General features: G+C 34.3%; 2 pseudogenes; one reads left to right on the top strand and one right to left on the bottom strand.

The window, feature by feature from the left end:
- Positions 1-11,780: 11,780 nt before the first annotated feature.
- LOC116644203 lies at positions 11,781-12,472 on the top strand (annotated as a pseudogene).
- Positions 12,473-18,301: 5,829 nt separating this feature from the next.
- On the bottom strand, positions 18,302-18,907 carry LOC116644202 (annotated as a pseudogene).
- Between the last annotated feature and the right edge of the window lie 254 nt (positions 18,908-19,161).

The following is a 19,161-nucleotide window of genomic DNA, read 5'->3' as shown; positions in this document are numbered from 1 at the left end:
TCAGATGGGAACAGGGCCTGATGTCAAATTAGCTAAATATCTCAACAAAAAATACTAAAAATCCTTTGCTTCCCCAGTAAGAAATCTCCTGATAGCCCTTCCAATTATGTAATGGTAATAAAGAATAATGAAATAAAGGTTGAATTTAGGTGAAGTATCTGGTGATTGGGAAATAATGAATACGGAGGGAGAGCAGTAAAACATCAGAAGAGAAGATGGAAGCAGGAATGGGGAGGACACTGAGTATCTCTGTTCTGCATATAACAGATTCCCTCAGAGAAATGGAATACACCCTGCATGAATCTGGTCTTCCAGATTCTGGCTCTTCTGAGAGCAAAGAGTCACCAGTGAAGTTAAACTGAAAGTGGCTGATATCCACAAATTGTGATGTGGCTAGAACTCCCTAATATTGAGTGGTGTACAACCTCTGGAAATAGATGCAGTGACCCTGACTCCCTGGAGAATAACTGGGAGGTAATCTTCTTTATTGTGAATCTTGATTTGCTGCTAATGATTTGAGATCGTGAGGTTTCCAGTATTGCTTGGCTAGGTATTGATGTCTAGGGTTCAGGTTATTAGTAGGAGCCCAAATAATGTTTTGTTTTTTTCTCAATCTTTTGCCAATTACTAGTGACATAAATTCTGCAGCTTGACAAATTAATCTAGTGGAAATAATTAAGATAAATCCTAAGAAATATCTCTTAGGTATTTGGCCACAAATATTAAGGAGTAAGTCAGTTTAAAATAGGACTAATGATTATTCACAAATTATATGAAAATATTAATATGAGTATTTTCATATATGTGAATATATATATATATATATATACATACACACACATACACACAAACATTATAGCATTCCAATCATCATTGATTAGCTAAAAATGTAAAAAGGCAAACACCATTGATCAATATCATTAAATTGTTCATCTTCTATATAAAAGGAAATGGGTTATTATTATGGAATACCTGCAGCACAAGTTGAGATATATATGAGTTATTAAAAAGAGCTTGTTTTTATATATGGGAATCAAACTCTGGTTAATAGGACTCAACTTACATAGGAAGTAACATATGGTTAAACTGACATATTGAAAAAAATTTGCTCAAGTATTGAGTGTGGAGTGTGGAATTTTACAAAAGTAAAAGGTTTCTGCTTTGCCACACTAATTGGTCCAAGCTCAGTAGGCCCCAAATTCCAAATTAAACAAATACTTCCTGCATGTTCACTGCAGCAGTAAATTACATAACACATTATAAATTATAGTTAAAAAGATAGTTTTTATTTAGAAAGTGTACAAGGCCAGAAAGGATAAGAGAGGCAATCAGCATCCTACTGTTTCCTCTTTGCAGAAGAAACGTGTTTAGAACAGTCAGCAAACCATAAGTGAGGTGGAGTGGCTGTGCTAATCTCAGACAAAAAAATACTGTAAAACAAATAAATGTTACTAGAGATAAAAAGGGGCATTTAATAATGATAAATAGGTTAATATATCAGGAATATGTAACAAATGCAAACATTATATATCATATTTATAATTATAAACATTGTAAAAATACTTGTAAATAATAAACAAATATAAGCAAGCACCTGTCAACAGAGCCCTAAGATGCATAAAGCAAATATTGACAAAATGTAGGTGAGAATTATATAATTTAATAATAATGACTTAAGATTTCAGTACCCCACTTTCAACAGAGGATAGAACAGCTTCATAGAAAGGAAATAAAATACTAGAACTGCATTGTAAACCAACTAGACCTAACAAATATATATACCACAACATAGCAATGGCATAATATACATTTTTCTCAAGTGCACATGGCACATTTTCCAGGATAGACTGTATACCAGGACATAACATTTTTAAAAAAATAATAATTAAATTTAAAGGAATTGAAATCATATAAAGTATGTTCTTTGACCATCATGGAATGAAACTAGAGATCAGTAACAAAAAGACCTTAGGGAAATTTGCAAATATGTGGAAAGCAAACAACATATTCCCAAATAACAAATGATTCAAGAAAAAAAATCGCAAAACACATTAGAAAATACTTTGAGATGAATGAAAATGAAGATAAACCTAATAAATGTATTATATGAGCTAAAGCAATGTCTAGAGGGGGAATATGTAAGTATAAATGCCTATATTAAAAAGAAGAAAGATTCTAAATCATCCATCTAATCTTTCATCTTAGTATGTTGGAAGAAGAAATAAAAAGCAGCAAAAGGGAATGGAATAATAAACATTTAAGTGGTAATTGATTAAAATGGAAAAACAGAGAAAAATCAATGAACTCAAAATTTAGATCTTTGAAAATTAACAAATTTTAGCTAGACTAACCTAGGAAAAAAGAGAGAAGGCTTTACTTACACTGGGAATGAAAGACAAGACATCACTACAATTGGAACAAATGGAAGAACAAGCTCATTCTTTCAAGAAAATAACTTCAACTTTCCATCTCATAGGTAGGATTGACTAGACACACAGCAGCTGGAATTGGTTTTACTTTCAGAAGAGGACGCAGACCATGTTATTCTCCCAGAGAATTTGTAAAGTATATTAATCCCTTGTGATAAACAGACCCAAGATCATGACTTCACAATGATTAATGGTAACTTTTGTTACAGGTCAAGCTGAAAGAATGAATGTTTTTATAAGGCAGCCTGCAATTCACAATTGAACTATATCATATCTTGTTATTTTCTCAAATCCAGCCAAATGACCAGAGGAGCTTCAGTCACTTTGTTTTGCTTCCCTCTCCAAATGGTGACAATAGACCTATATTATCTATATTTTAGCACCGCAACATTGACCAATATTGGAGATGGCTGTAAAGAAGAAGCCTAACAAACAATGAATGGTCTATAAACCTCTTATTCTGTTTATTGAATGAAAATAGCTGCCAACACTCTCCACATCATCAATTTTTCCTCCATTGTGAGATTCACATCTGAAATTTCTTCCTTAACAAAAGCTTAGAAAATGATGCTTTCCTCTCAGAAATCAGGTATGTGTGAGTGTGATGGATGAAGTGAATCATAGCTCAAAGTTTATCTGTTTTATTTAAGCCAGATTTGCAGTTCAACTTTAATGCTCTAGAACTTGGGCTTAATATGTGCAGACCTCATATTGCTCCTCACTTTGGACCATTTCTTCTTTTTGTATTTTTCCTGATTCTGATTTTTATTAAGTTTTTTTTTTTCTGAGAAATTGCTTTAATCCATTCAAATTCGCTAATATCTGTCATGGGAAAATGCACATAAATATTATGAAAACAATATTTCTAGTACTGAAGCTACTTTTGAAGATCCTGAATATTGTGTGGAATTCAAGTATTACTTTGTGGAGAACGACCTTGAAATACTATACTCATGGGGCCTTCAGTTAGCTTAAATATTGACATTCCTAACAATGTTTCTGTAGAAAGATGAGACAATCTTTCCTCCCTTGAAATGTCAACAGTCCATTCTCCTACTATCACTTTGCTGGGAAAATATGTAACATTCTTGTAACAGGAAGAGTAAGTATAGGACTGTGAACCTTGCATTTTGCTCATTAATATTTTGCAGGGCCCTCAGTTGGCATCAACATTCAGTACTACATCTCAGGGTTCAGCGTCCTGACTAGTGAAATCATGAGATGACTAGTAAAATTCCATAATTCCTGCATATTTAACTATTATCAGACACTGAGTGGTAACATTTAATAAGTAAGAAATGCTGACTTACATGTACTAGCAGTGATATTTAAAAATCTTAGAGCACAATGATGAAGAAACATTGACCAAGGTGGTTTTGATTGCTAATCCCTGTGGCTTCAGTGATAGGTCCAGATTAACTTCCTTAATTTGGGTTGAAGCCACTCTACAAATTTTACCTCCCATTCATTAATGGATTTAATTTAATTCTATTAAGAAACCCAGTATAATTTGTTTGGGAACTTCAACCAAATTACTCTGAAGCTTGTCAGGAAAAATAAGCAGACAAGACTAGCAAAAAAGAATTCTACTATAGAATGGCAGTGAGAGGGCACTAGCCATCCCAGGCCACACTTTAACAGTACAAAAGTTAACATAAAATTAGGGTGACAGAGCAATAAGACAGAGCTGACAGCTAGGAAATAACACTGATTACACATCAGCTTATTTTAAGATAGAAGAAAAAGCACAAATCAAGGAGGAAGGGAATTTATATTAAATAATGTTGAGACAATTGATTAACTACTTGGGAAAATAATACAGGTTGAGTCTTATAATACATACCAAATTATTCTAAATGAATAAAAATGGAATTACTGGGTGCCTGGGTGGCTCAGTTGGTTGAGCGAATGCCTTCGGCTCAGGTCATGATCCTGGAGTTCCAGGATCGAGTCCCGCATTGGGCTCCCTGCTCAGCGGGGAGTCTACTTCTCCCTCTGACCCTCCCCCCTCTCGTGCTCTCTCTCCCGTTCTCTCTCTCAAATGAATAAATAAAATCTTTAAAAAAAAAAAATGGAATTACTTTGGGTAGATTAATTTTTATTCAAACAATGGAAGATATTATTAACCCGAAGGTGGACAAATTTTAACTTTATAAAAATGTAAAACTTGCATCCATAAAGTAGTCACCAAAATACATACATCAAAAATGGAAAATACATTTGTTTATACACTTAGATTTTATTAAATAAAGAACATGTACACAGCAATAAGGTGAAAACACTGTAACTTTAATTAAAAAGAAAAAGTAATGAACTGAGAATTCCTTAGGCATAGGAGTAGCATGCAGATATCAAAGTTAGAAAAAAAATTACCTAGGCTGGTAAGTACTCATATGACCTTATTTTGAGAGTGGTACATGGATTTATCTTTTTATAAAGCAGTTTGTCAACATATATCCATATATAAAGGCACTTTAAAATGTTTCTCTATCTAAGACATTTTACAGCTGTTTATTCTAGAAACAATTGTTAACTGGGAACATTGATATGCACAAAAACCTTAAATGTAGTAATTTGGAAATAGCTTACATTTCCAAACATAGGGGAAAGGCTATCTATATGGTGATGAATCCACTTAATGTAAGTGTATGCAGCCATCAAAAATGTTTATTGCGATTAGTAATATTACAGAGTGCACCAGGAAAATGCTTATTAGTTGAAGACATTAGGAGAAAAAAATCAGAACTAAAATCATATGTAATATTTCAATTGTTTAAATATCACTATAAAAAGAAAATTTGCAGGGACTACATACATCATGGAGAGTAGTCATGACTGAATACTTACTTATACTTCAGATAGAATGGTTTTTAACATTTATGTTTATCTTTTAATGAATATTATAATGAAAAATTCACTTTAAAAAGAATACATTATAACGAACCATGAGAGACAATGGACTCTGAAAAACAAACTGAGGGTTCTAGAGGGGAGGGGGGTGGGAGGATGGGTTAGCCTGGTGATGGGTATTAAAGAGGGCACGTTCTGCATGGAGCACTGGGTGTTATGCACAAACAATGAATCATGGAACACTACATCAAAAACTAATGATGTAATGTGTGGTGATTAACATAACAATAAAAATTTTAAAAAAAGAAATGTATATACTTTGTGTGTATTGTTAAAAGTAATAAATAGATTTAAAATAAAAAAGAATACATTATATATAATCTACAGCATATCTACATTACCTCTGAATATTTTGTTACAGCAATAATGTATTTTTCAGAATGTCACCTCTAGTTGCTACTAAAATGTTTGTTATTCAGTTATAGACATCTGTGGTTTTATTTCATACAAGACATGTTTTTAGTACTTTGAAAAGTACCAAGCTATCCTACACATATTATTATAAAGATCATATGCCACAGCAATCAGGAGCATCAATTAGTGTCAATTATAACCTATCTTACCTGTCACCTGGCATTTTTATGAAAATAGCTACAGAACTTTGCTTCTTTTTATGCCCTGGGATTGAAGGATTTCATTGTTATTTGAGTTTGAACCCAGTCATTGAGTGAACATAAAGGTTAAATGAGGGCTACACAAATTAAGACTTGCAACAGATCATGATGTTTTCTAAAATTCCTTTTACCACTAACTATTCAATTTGTGACATTGAAAAGTATATACGTGAGATCACATTTATGAGCACCTTTAAAGGTTTAGAAATGTGCCAACTCGAATGGAAAGTATAATTTAATGATTTGGGGATGTTGTTCTTTTAATAGAATTTCTAGAAAATGCATTCTGACTGTGTTTATACAGTTTTCTATAATGTATTCTCAATTGAACTGATGCTGCTTTGGGGGGAAAATGGACAAAGTCACTTTTCAGTGCAAAGATAAATCTTTCATAAGAATTTTAACTCAACATTTTTTTAAAAGGAAAGCAATAATAGCGATTTACTTTAAATTATAATATGATTTTGGTCTATTCCTGTTATAATTTGCTTTGTTTAGACATTATTTTTCTCTCTCTTTTTTTTTTTTAAGATTTTATTTATTTGACAGAGAGAGCACAAGCAGAGGAAGAGAGAGGGAGAAGCAGGTTCCCTGCTGAGCAAGGAGCCCGATGTGGGACTCGATCCCAGGACCCTGGGATCCTGACCTGGGCCGAAGGCAGACGCTTAACCGACTGAGCCACCCAGGCGTCCCGACATTATTTTTCTCTTAATGCTTTTACTTCTGAAATTAGAGATAAATGAGTGAATACTGTAGGTATATACACATCCAAAAGGGGAGAAACTAATTTCTTCAAGTCTAAAACATAAAAGGAAGTTAGACTTATCTATTAAATCAAACTAAATAGTAATGACAGCATCTGTGTATCCAAGATTATACTCTCTCTGCGTCAAACCCATTCCGTGTGTGTGTGCGTGAGTGCACGTACTGGTGACCAAGCCTCTTGAACATGATTTTCTTTCTATTTCCATCACATTTGGCAATGATGATATATCCTATTTTCCAAAATTCTTTTTTCCCAAATTATTGGACAGCATTTTCTCTGGATGTTGATTTGTCTACCCAACATGCATCAGCTGAGATTCAGGGCATTCAGACTGAAACAAGGAGTCAGCCAGGAGTCAGTTTCCTGAGAGCCATAAGCAAATCTGTGAGAATTGGTAGAAAGAACACAATATGGAGTCAGGCTCACAGGGCTGTCAAAATTACCCTGGTCTAACCTTCCTGTCGCACCTAAGACATGGAGAATAGGAAAGAAAGAGAGAGAGAAAGAGAGAGAGAGAGAGAGAGAAGTACTTGTGGAAGAGGGGGAGAAAAAGAGTAAGTAAACTTGTGAAGGTCACAGCCTTTGGAAAGAGGCCTACTAAAAGTCTGAGATTTAATCATAACATTATAGAACACTTTTCCTTAAAAAAAAGAAAAAAAACACTTTTCCTATACCACTCTTTAACACCTCTGATGAGTGCTCAGAGCTAAATGTAGAGCTATAAATGCCTACGTTAAAAAAGAAGAAAGATGTCAAATCAATAATTTAGCTTTATACCTTATATAACTAGAAAAAAGAAGAGCAATGAAACTAAAGCTAGCAGAAGGAAGGACATAATAAGGATTATAGTGGAGATAAATGAAATAGAAAATATAAAGAAAGAATCAATGAAACCAAAAGCAACAAAATTGATAAAATATTTAGGTAGGCTGACTATAAGAAAAGAAGTAAGACAGAAATACTTAAATCTGAAATCAAAGTGGAGATATGACTAATGACCCTAAAGAATAAAAGAATTATAAAAAAATACCATCAACAATTGTATGCTAACAAATTAGAAAACCTAGATAAAATGGACAAATTTCCAGAAACATACAATTACTAAAATGAACTCAAGAATAAATAGAAATCCTCCACTTATAAAAATATTGATTCATTCATTAAAAAACAAACAACAAAGAGAAGACTAGGACCAGATTACTTCACTGGTGAGTTCTACCAGAGATTGAAACAAAACCAAACCAAACAAAACTTAACATCAATGCTTCTCAAATTCTTCCAACAGATAGAAAATTATTCTACAAGTGCAACATTACCTGATGACAAACCAAAGATACCACAAGAAAAGTAAACAATAGACCACACACAAAGATAGATGCAAAAATCCTCAACAAAATAGTAGCTAACTAACTTCAAAGAATGCTAGAAAGACTCATCATGACTAAATGGGATTTATCACAATTGCAAGAGTAGTTTAACATATGAAAATCAAGATAATATACCACGTGAACATAATGAAGGGAAAACTAAATTGACACAGGAAAAGCATTTGACAAAATCTGGTATCTTTTCATGATAAATACAGAACAAAGTATTTTACTACAAACAAACAAACATCCAAAAGCAAAAGAAACAAAATCAGGCAATGGACCAGAACAATCCATGTTTCTTTCCTGGAAGAAAAAAAAATATGTACACAAACATGGAGGATATTTTATAACATCAAAAATCTACAGGAGGTAATGTAAGCCTTTTTATCTACCACCCATTGCTAATAATACCCTTAATGGGCTTAGTCATCTTATTAAAGTATATTCTAATATTTTAGAAGCTTTAAAAAAGGATTTAAATAATATGTTCTCATGTTTGAAGCTGTTATCATACCTTGCCCCCCTTCCCTCAATTCTTACTTGATCTTTCATTGCCCTGAAATATGTGAAAAGTCTGATTATATTAGTGATAATCTAGAAAGTAGTGTTGCTTCATGTTCTACTAACTGACCAACACTTACCAATAAGCTCTTAGCTCTTGAGCCCATTATATTTACTAGACCATTTTAATTAGCATAGCTGCATTCTCTGGCCATGGAATTTTCCATAACAGTAATTTACTTAGAAGTCCCTTACTGTCCTGAAATAGTCAATGCAAGTAGGTAATTTTGCTTCAACCGTTTGCTCTTAGTTCTACTCTAACAGGGAGTTTCCTTCAAATCAATTAAAATGTGTCCATGCTCATCATCTGAGGATAACAATTTTATTTTCTTTTCATGTCAAGATTCCATTCTTTATATATATAACACAAGGTTCAGAATAGGTTTAGTTGGCAAAGCAGTTCTGGGGAGGTTTTAGGAATTACAAATACATCTGAATTATGATCATTTGGGATACAGGCCCAGAAATGTTTTGGGCAGATCTCAAGCTCTGGACAAAACCCGATGATAGAGAATCAAAAACAGTAAATCATAGTAGATGGTTCCTTAAACTGGACCAAAGTGGTCCACTTCAGAAAGCTGAGACATCTCAAGAGCACAGTGGAATTTGCATTTCATTTGTGAACAGCAAATTTTCAATTATTTTTCAAACTGGAAATACTAAAACTTGGTCAAAACCACAGCTTCTTGTTCTGTAAACACAGTATATAGCTCTGCTTTCTCCAATTCTTAATTTTTGGCCATGCTAAATCCTTTGAGAAAAATGTATCTCCTACAAACTAATCTTTATTGCCTTGCCTATGAAATAGCTCCATGGGAGAAAGGCAATTAGCTCGCAAGAAAAAAAAAAAAAAAAAAAAAAAACAAGGTCACTATCATGCTTCCTGCAACCTTAGACTTTACTGGTTTAACTCCAGTAGTTTTCATTTATTTCAGGCTTTCTTTCCACCTTGAGGTCTATGTGGGAACATTTCGAGAAGTCATTTAGAGTATCTAGACTTGAGGCTGATAATATTTCACAAGACATTTTTACAACCTGGATAAAGTTACAAGAGATCCCTGGCTTATTGTCCAAGAAATTGTTAAGGTTTGGCTTCATCATATAACTTGCTGGTGGCATGATGGGTATTGTGAAAAACAAATGTTTTTTAAAGATTTATTTATTTATTTTTGAGAGAGAGAGAAAGAGTGGGGTGAGGGGAAGAGGGAGAGAATCTTCAAGCAGACTCCCCATTGAGTGGGGAGCCCGAGGCAGGGCTTGATCCCATGACCCATGAGATCATGACCTGAGCCAAAACCAAGAGTCGGTGCTCAACCACCTGGGCCACCCAGGTGCCCCACAAATAAAACATTCAAAAAATAAGTTACTGGCAGTTGTGGATGTTATCTAAAACAGTACCTAAGCAGATTCTGTTCTGCTTCATTCTGAAGTCAGTGTTCTTTTAGGAAATTTCCAAGACATAAAAATTATATTCTTATTAAAATCTACAAGATGTAGTTTTGTTTTTTATACCTCAAGATATTGTTCATTTATTATCTTTTTTTAAGACTTATTTATTTATTTGACAGAGAGAGAGAACTGACTGAGCCACCCAGATGCCCCGTTCAGTTATTATCTTTTTTTTCTGTAATTATCTATTATTTTGTTTGTTTGTTTTGTTTTGTTTTTGTTTGTCTGTTTTTGTTTTGTTTTGTTTTTACTTAAATTTCTGAATTTCTTTTATGGTATTTACATTTATTCTAATTTCCTTGTTCTACATCCCATATTAATAAAGTTTGTAGACTATAAAGGAACTATAATTTATATTATCTACAAAGATCCTCAGAACACAAAGAATGCCATATTAATGCATTTATTTTTTCCTTGAGATAAGTAGTTTATAAAATATCTTTTATAGCTTATTGTAACATAAGCACAAATACATATTTTGAAGTTACTAGGCATAGGCAATGCCTGCCCTCAGGTAGCCTGAGTAAAGACTTAATGCTTGTGTGTAAGTGTGTGTCTTAATTGTACACGTGACACAGTGCATTATTGCACATGCAATATGTTATTATGTATGATTGACTAAATCTGTCTACCACTGTTTATAGGGGATTATCTCCTGAGAACTCTAGCAGCAATAAAAGAAAGAAAGAAATTGATTTTAGAGCCATGTATTGAGATAATAGTAACACCATTTTCTAAGTGTGTCATCCTGTTTTTATTTATAAAGTAGTCAAGCAAAGAAGTTGATAAAATTTTTCTCTTTCCTTCAAATTAAAATTATCTTTGGAGTGCCTGGGTGGCTCAGTTCGTTAAGTATCACACTCTTGATTTCGGCTCAGGTCATGATCTCAGGGACATGAGATTGAGCCCCGTGTAGGGCTCCGCACTGGGTGTGGAGCCTGTTTAAGATTCTCTCTCTCTCTCTCTTAAAAAAAAATAATAATAATGTTAAGATTTGCTTTTTGAATTGTGGTAACAGAATGTTGCCAGTTCTCTGTGTGGCCACTTCAGTGATCTATTCCATTGCGTTTAAAATTTTATTGTGTGCAGTTGCCCTTGGGCGGCGGCGGCGTAGCTCATAACCTCAGAGGTAGCTGCTCTAACAGCAACAGCGGTTTTTAGGGATGGTGGCAGCTGCAGCAGGACCTGCAACAGCCCAGAAGTTTTTCTGGAGCTTCTCAGATGCTCTGATTGAGGAGGACCCCCAGGCGGCGTTAGAGGAGCTGACTAAGGCTTTGGAACAGAAACCAGATGATGCTCAATATTATTGTCAAAGAGCTTATTGTCACATTCTTCTTGGGAATTACTGTGATGCTATTGCTAATGCAAAGAAATCTCTTGAACTTAATCCAAATAATTCCACTGCTATCCTGAGAAAAGGGATATGTGAATACCATGAGAAAACTATGCTGCTGCTTTAGAAACTTTTATTTTTTTTTTTTTTTAAGATTTTATTTATTTATTTGCGAGAGAGAGAATGAGAGACAGAGAGCACGAGAGGGAGGAGGGTCAGAGGGAGAAGCAGACTCCCCGCTGAGCAGGGAGCCCGATGCGGGACTCGATCCCGGGACTCCAGGATCATGACCTGAGCCGAAGGCAGTCGCTTAACCGACTGAGCCACCCAGGCGCCCAAGAAACTTTTATAGGAGGACAGAAATTAGATAGTACAGATCCTGATTTCACTGTCTGGATTAAAAGGTGTCAAGAGGCCCAGAATGGATCACAATCTGAGGTGTGTGCATCCCAGAGGACTCATCAGTCAAAAATCAAGTATGACTGGTATCAAACAGAATCTCAAGTAATCATTACACTTATGATCAAGAATGTTCAGAAGAATAATGTAAATGTGGAATTTTCAGAAAAAGAGTTGTCTTCTCTGGAGACGATTACAATTTGCAACTGAGACTTCTTCATCCTATAATCCCAGAACAGAGCACATTTAAAGTACTTTCAACCAAGACTGAAATTAAAATGAAAAAGACAGAGGCTGTGAGATGGGAAAAGCTAGAGGGGCAAGGAGATGTGCCTAAACCAAAACAGTTCATAGCAGATGTAAAGAACTTATATCCATCATCATCTCATTATATAAGAAATTGGGATAAATTGGTTGGTGAGATCAAAGAAGAAGGAAAAAATGAGAAGTTGGAGGGAGATGTAGCTTTAAACAAATTATTTCTGCACATCTATTCAGATGGTTCTGATGAAGTGAAACGTGCTATGAACAAATCATTTATGGAGTCTGGTGGTACAGTTTTGAGTACCAACTGGTCTGATGTAGGTAAAAGGAAAGTTGAAATCAATCCTCCTGATCATATGGAATGGAAAAAGTACTAAATAAATTAATTTGCTATCAAAAAAAAAGTTATTGTGTGCAGGATTACTGGGAGCCTTTTAAGACAGATTGCAGCGTCCCACCTCCAGAGTCTGAATTACTAAATCTGAGATGAAGCTTGAGAACTAACAAATTCCCAGGTGACATTTAATTATTTTATCTATTTGAGATCATTTCACACAGGTCATGAGAGGAGTCCCTCACTTGTGTTCTGCTGCTGTGAAAACCAGCCTTGTACCTGCTCTCTCAGTACTGAGTCCTTCTACCGTCCCATGAAAAGTTCCCTGAGTTCCTTTAGCTCTTTCTTCTATGCCCCTAAGACCATCTCTACTTACTAATCTATGTGGCTTGTACAGACTTAAGTGAAACCCATCTTGAAAAAGAATCCCTTTGTCCCACATACTTTCAATACACTTTCCTCTAGTTACTATCTTTTCTATTTCATCACCCTTTTTAAACTCTTTGAACTATTCAGTTGTCTGTTTATTCATTGCCTCCGGTTTCTCACATCAGCTTATTCTCAACATATCTCTCTGGCTTCATATCTAATTATTCCACTAAAAGTTGCCAAGAATAATTTTTAAACAACTTTTAGTGCAATTCAGCACTGTTTGATTTTTTTAAAAATCCTCTTGAGATTTCTTTTTCTGATTTCTATACCACCATAATCACAGTGTTTTCTTCTACTTTGACAACTTCTTTTCAATCTGTTTTGCTTATTCGTCTTTCTTTGTATAGCAATCGAATGTTTGAAGTTCTGAATTCTCTAATTTCAATAATGTTCTTTTCTCACTCTATACCACCTTTAAATGAATTCATTCTCTCCAGCAATTTCCATTTTCAGCTATATTCAGACTATTTCCAAGTTTTTAACTCCAGCTCTGATTAATTTTTGAGTACCAGACCCACTGTTAAACTGCATATTAGGTACCCCAAGCCGAACATACGTGAAGCAAAATGCATAATATTCCCCTACAGTGGTTTCCCATTCCAATATTCCCTATCTTATTGAGGGGTGCCAACATTTACCCAGTCACTCAGTCCAGAAACACCTACGTCATCCTTAACATCTCCTTTCCTTTCACCCAGCGATGTACAATTAGTCACCAAGCTGTGTCAATTTTACCTTTCCTATCTTCCAATTCTCCACCCACCAGTGATCTCAGGCTAACTCCATTCACTGTTATTTCTCACTAAAACCATTGCCTTCTTCAATTTCATCTCCTCATTCCAGAAAGACTCATTATTGAACAATGCGATCTAATCATGGTACATTTTCTCTGCTTACATGTTTGTCACTTTACATTGTTCTTAAGAGAAAGCCCAGGATTTACAGCGTGACTCACAGGACTCTGTAATATCTGATATTTTACCAGACTTGTTTACATTGTAAACATATTGACTACTTTTTTAAAAAATCAAATGATCTTTAAATCATAATTGTAATCAATGTTGAATGTGCTCTAAATATCATGCCGTATATGACTTGGAAAACATTTCTAATTAGCAAAACTTGAACAATAGAAATATATTTGCAAAACATCTAAAAAAGTGGAATATTAATTTGGTGCCACAAAAGTAGTGTTATATATTTTAAAAGTATATGTACAATTAAACACATTCACGCACTCATACATATGTGACTTTAGAGAATGACTGATTTGATAATTTCAGATTACATATATATTAATCTTCTGTGGTTGAAATTTGTGATTCTATTAATTGTCAATTCTATAGAAATAATCAAATTTGTTTTACAGTGATGAATAACTACAGTTATTATTTTAAAAAGTTGCATATCTTAAGAATGTTGCTTGGTTATTTCTGAATCTTTCTATTCAACCCAACCACTCATAAATTGACAGTTTTGCTAACAAATTGATAGTTTGGTATATTTGACATACAATGTTCACAGAGGAAACACTCATATTTTTCCCTTCCCAAATAAGAATCTTTAAGTTAAATTTATTTAAGTCTGACAGTGGTTCATATTTCATGCATGAACCTGTCAGAGGTCCTCATAGAAGAAGAAATGGTAATGACAGCAGTGCTTATGCAAATGTTCTGGCCCAAGAAATAAGAAATGTGTTCAGAAAATAGTTTAGAAACCTATCATCAAAGATTCTAGGTCATCAAAGTTAAGATTTAGCAAGTCATGCTTGCTATGCTCTCTTATGTATGCTTTTGGTCTCATGCAAGTAAAAAGTATTGTCCATGAACAGTATAACTTCTATATCTTGCCTGTTTAAAAATAAAATAAGTCAACTATATATTCAATTTCTTTTTATCTTTTTTGTTTCAGGCTCATTAAAAAATTTCATTGACATAAAATTCTCTTAACGCTTACCATTTATTTAAAGATTTTATTTACTTATTTATTTGAGATAGAGTGAGCGGGAAGGAGAGGGAGAAAGAATCTGAAGCAGGCTCCATGCTGAGCCCAGAGTGGGACCCAGGACTCAATCTCACAACCACGAGATCATGACCTGATCAGAAACCAAGATGCATAAGTGACTGAGCCACCCAGGTGACCCCTCACCATTTTTAATTTTAAAATTACTTCATGCATGAGATGAGTCTGTCATATACATTGGATACTAACAGTGAATCTGACAATATTAGTCTTGGAGAATACATATTTAAATACTCGAGTTTATTGAACTTGAACTAATTGAACATAATAAAAAATAAAATAAAAATTCTTGAGTTTATAATTAATATGCTTACTTCATCTCAGTTAATAACATTGTGGATTAGGTGCTTAGATCTTATGATAAGTAAGTTTCCAAATTTAAATATCACCTGCATATGATTTATTAACTTTATGTTTAAATGAATTTGTAGTAATGAACACAACAATATAGAAAGGCATAACTAGTCACTAGTAACAATTAAACAAAAGTTACTTTTTCATGTATAAGAATTTATACCTATAGTACTCAATGAACATGAATGACTGAGTAATCACCAAAAATTTTGTCTGGGCATATTAAATAATAACCACATGTTGTATGTATTATTTCACAAAGGGAAATCTGCAAATATGGAGAGGTTAACAAAAAAGAAGAAATATGAATTTCTGTAACATTTGATTTCATAATTGTTGGGAAAATAATTCTGTGAGGGGAGAAATCACCTTTGAAGTTATAATTCTAATATTTACCCACAGACAAATGGAAGATGAGACAGATGCAAAACAGTATTAATGTGATCTGAAAAAGTCTCCTTTGAGATTTCTATTGTTCATACAATTTTGCCTATGGCAATGACACAGTTTATTTGATACACAGCATTAATATGCATGAATAAATAGACTATATGAATATCAGAATAAGGAAGGCTACTGTGATAACATCCAAATATAATCCTTAGGCAAACATAAGATAATTAGTGTAAAGCAAACCATTTGAAAAGTAGATTCATCAAGAACTAACATCATATTTATGTAATTATTTTCCTTAAATCTTCAAGGAAATTTTATCTTGAAGATAAAAAAACAAGACAGAACTTAGGCTTTGGAAGTCAAAATATGCTTCTTTTTAATAAAATCTTATTTCAGAGTTTGAACTAACTTTTTTTTTTTTACTTTCTCTGGTTCTATTTAACTGTCAATTATTAATTAGAAATTATCTTGGTTCCCACCAATTATCTTTGAAAGACATTAATTATTTCTCAGGTTTCAACAGATTTTTGCCAGTCTTTATCTGATGAATTAGCACAACACATTTTAATTTTTAAAATAACATATGGTTATTTCCTACTGCTTCCCATTCATAATACAAACTCAAACCTTATTAACTTTTCTCAATTATTAACAAGGAAAGCCAATAAAGAATAAAGGAAAGAGAAAAACGAGGAACAAAAAAGAAGTAAAAATTTTTTTAAAAGCACAAAGAAAATAGGAGAAAAAAATTCATTGTTAATACATATTGCAGCTGATATCTTACAAGAATAAATATAGTGCAATGTTATATTACATCATGAAGACTTTTATTTATTTGCTTTGGCCATTTATACCTCTTCATTAATTAAACATTTTTCCTGATTATGCAATTGAGTTACTGTGCATAAAGCTAACATCATTGTCTGTAGTTTTCAGGGAAGGAAATCTCTAACAAATAGTGTGGCAAAGTAACAAGAGAGATGGAAGGATTTCTACAGACCCAGGGTTTTGATCCTTGGGTTTGCCATGCCACAAAATGGATTTGAAAGCTCTGGTGCAAGTTTATACCAGCCCCAAATCAGGAGATTCACAAGAGACTGACATATAAACTACAAGTTCCATTTGTTGGTTACAAGGAGAAAAGTAATACTGACAAACAGTTTGGGATACTCATGACAGCAGGACTGATAGCTCCCCATAGTCACGTCTACTGAGGAAGAAAACAGATAAGGTTGCTTTTAGAACATGAAATCAGAGAGGGAAGATGAGTAGATTATATTTCATATTGGAATCATTGATCTGTAATAGTCAATTAAGTCATTTTTGCCCAAAGGTACCCCTGCTCATGAAGAAAATTATTATTTTTTGCATTTATTTATTTATTTAAGATTTTATTTATTCATTTGAGACACAGAGATACAGACAGAAAGAGAGAGCATGAGCAGGGGGAGAGGCAGAAGGAAAGGGAGAAGAAGGCTCCCCGCTGAGCCAGGAGCCCGATGTGGGGCTTGATCCCAGGATCCTGGGATCATAACCTGAGCTGAAGGCATACGCTTAACCATCTGAGCCACCCAGGTGCCCTATTTTTTGCATTTAGACAAAAAGCATATCTCAAAAAAGTTTCAAAGTCGTATCATGCAGAACATGTTGAAATGGATTTTAAAATTGTACAATATCCATCCAATGAAATACTTAAGGCATTGAAAAAGATCAAACAGATCTGTGTAAAATAACATGGATAAATGTTAAAAAAAAAAGCCAGTTTTGAGTGAAAAAAGCAAATAATCCATTCAGTGTGATATTATTGATATAAAATTCAACATATACAAAATATAACAGTATTATATTTCAGAACACACCCATTTATAGTAAGACTATTGTTAAAAGCAGAAGAGTAATAAGCACAAAATTAAGAAATGTATTCAATATTCAAGGGAAGGCAGAAGGATTTAAATGACATTTGAGTATTGACAGCTACTTGTGGTGTTCTACTTCTTCAGCTGGGTTGTGATTCACATGTGTTAGTCTTATATGTATACATTTGTTATTTATTCAAATATGCATAGATAGATGATATTTGATTGAGATTAGATAGATAGATAGGTAGATAGATGATAGATAGATAGATGATAGATAGATAGATAGATAGATAGATAGATAGATAGATAGATAGATTCAAAAGATAGCAAGTAGGACTAGGGTTCAGGTAACATTCTGGTCATCTATATTTCAATGAAGCTAGTTTTATTCAATGCAATAAACTACAAATTAGAAAGCAGGAGTTTTCATCTTTCATTTTATTTACTTCAGAGTTTAATTTAAAAATGAGACTATTTATATACTGATGTGTTTCTTTTTCATTCTCAATAATTTTTTTTTCTTTTTATTTATTTCCTTCCAGACAGAAGGATTAGTTCGTCCAAGCAATGGAACATGCTTTGTAAAAATTCAAAAAAAACCCAAATTTATCAAGTATTAGCTTTTTTTTACGTTGGGAAGAAATGTTTAATCTGATGTAGCACATAATACTGTACAGGGAGTATTCCCAGAGTTCCTCTCCAGATTATAAGAAAGTTCTCAAGAATAACTGGATTTGCTGGAGCCTGGCCCCCTGCCTATGGGAAGGAAAGGGAATGTAGGAGGCAAAGCACTGAGGTCTGCTCTCTTGTCACTCATAGATCTAGTTCTGAGCACAGCTCTAAGTAATCCACCAGCTCCTCAGGCTGAACCACAAGCCAATGTCCTCTGCACTCCACAGAATCACTACCATGGATAATGTTCCTGCCAACTTGGATGCAAAAGTCCCCACGGGTGGTCCAGGCTTAGAGTCTGCAGGGTTGGGGTCCCTGGGCATCACTCTGCCTGTCTTCAACACATTCAGCCCCGCCCAGGATATGGCAATCACAGGCCCTGATTGCATGTACTTTACCAGGCCGGCAAAGAATACACAGTCCTTCGGGACCATGTAGTGTTCCTTGAGAAGGTCTCCAGAAGCCTGAATTAATTTCATAGCAATAAGGTGAAATCCCTTTTGCTGAAAATGCTTGATGATCTCTCCCACGAGGCTGCGCTGTACCCCATCAGGCTTGATGGCAATGAAAGTGCGTTCCTTCGCTGTTAGTCGTGGTTCTCCTCCAGCCAAACCACTGCAACTCCATCTGGGACACCGGCACCGGAAAGGCTAAGTATTAGCTTTTGATGTTACATATCACTTCTCATGCCTCTACCGGGCCATCAAAAGAACTTGAAAGCATGCAAGGTCTAAAGTGGCCATGTAGTTAAATCCAAAGATTACAGCTTTGATCTGCCTGGCCTCATGAATTGAGAACTGATGGGAACTTGGATGCCAAGCCAATGCCCACATGGGTAGTGATGATAAATGCCCTCTTGGCAATCCACTCCTACCAGGAAAGTATATTTGATCCCTAGGAAAGGGAATGTTGTGAGAGTGGATCCTTGGATACACAAAAAATAACTCTATTAACTTAGATTAGATTACTTTCTTCTGGTGGAATAAAGGCTGGAATT

The sequence above is a fragment of the Phoca vitulina genome, unplaced genomic scaffold (genome assembly GCF_004348235.1).
Source record: "Phoca vitulina isolate PV1807 unplaced genomic scaffold, GSC_HSeal_1.0 scaffold29, whole genome shotgun sequence".
NCBI lineage: Eukaryota > Metazoa > Chordata > Mammalia > Carnivora > Phocidae > Phoca > Phoca vitulina.
This window is presented reverse-complemented; position numbering and strand designations above follow the sequence as displayed.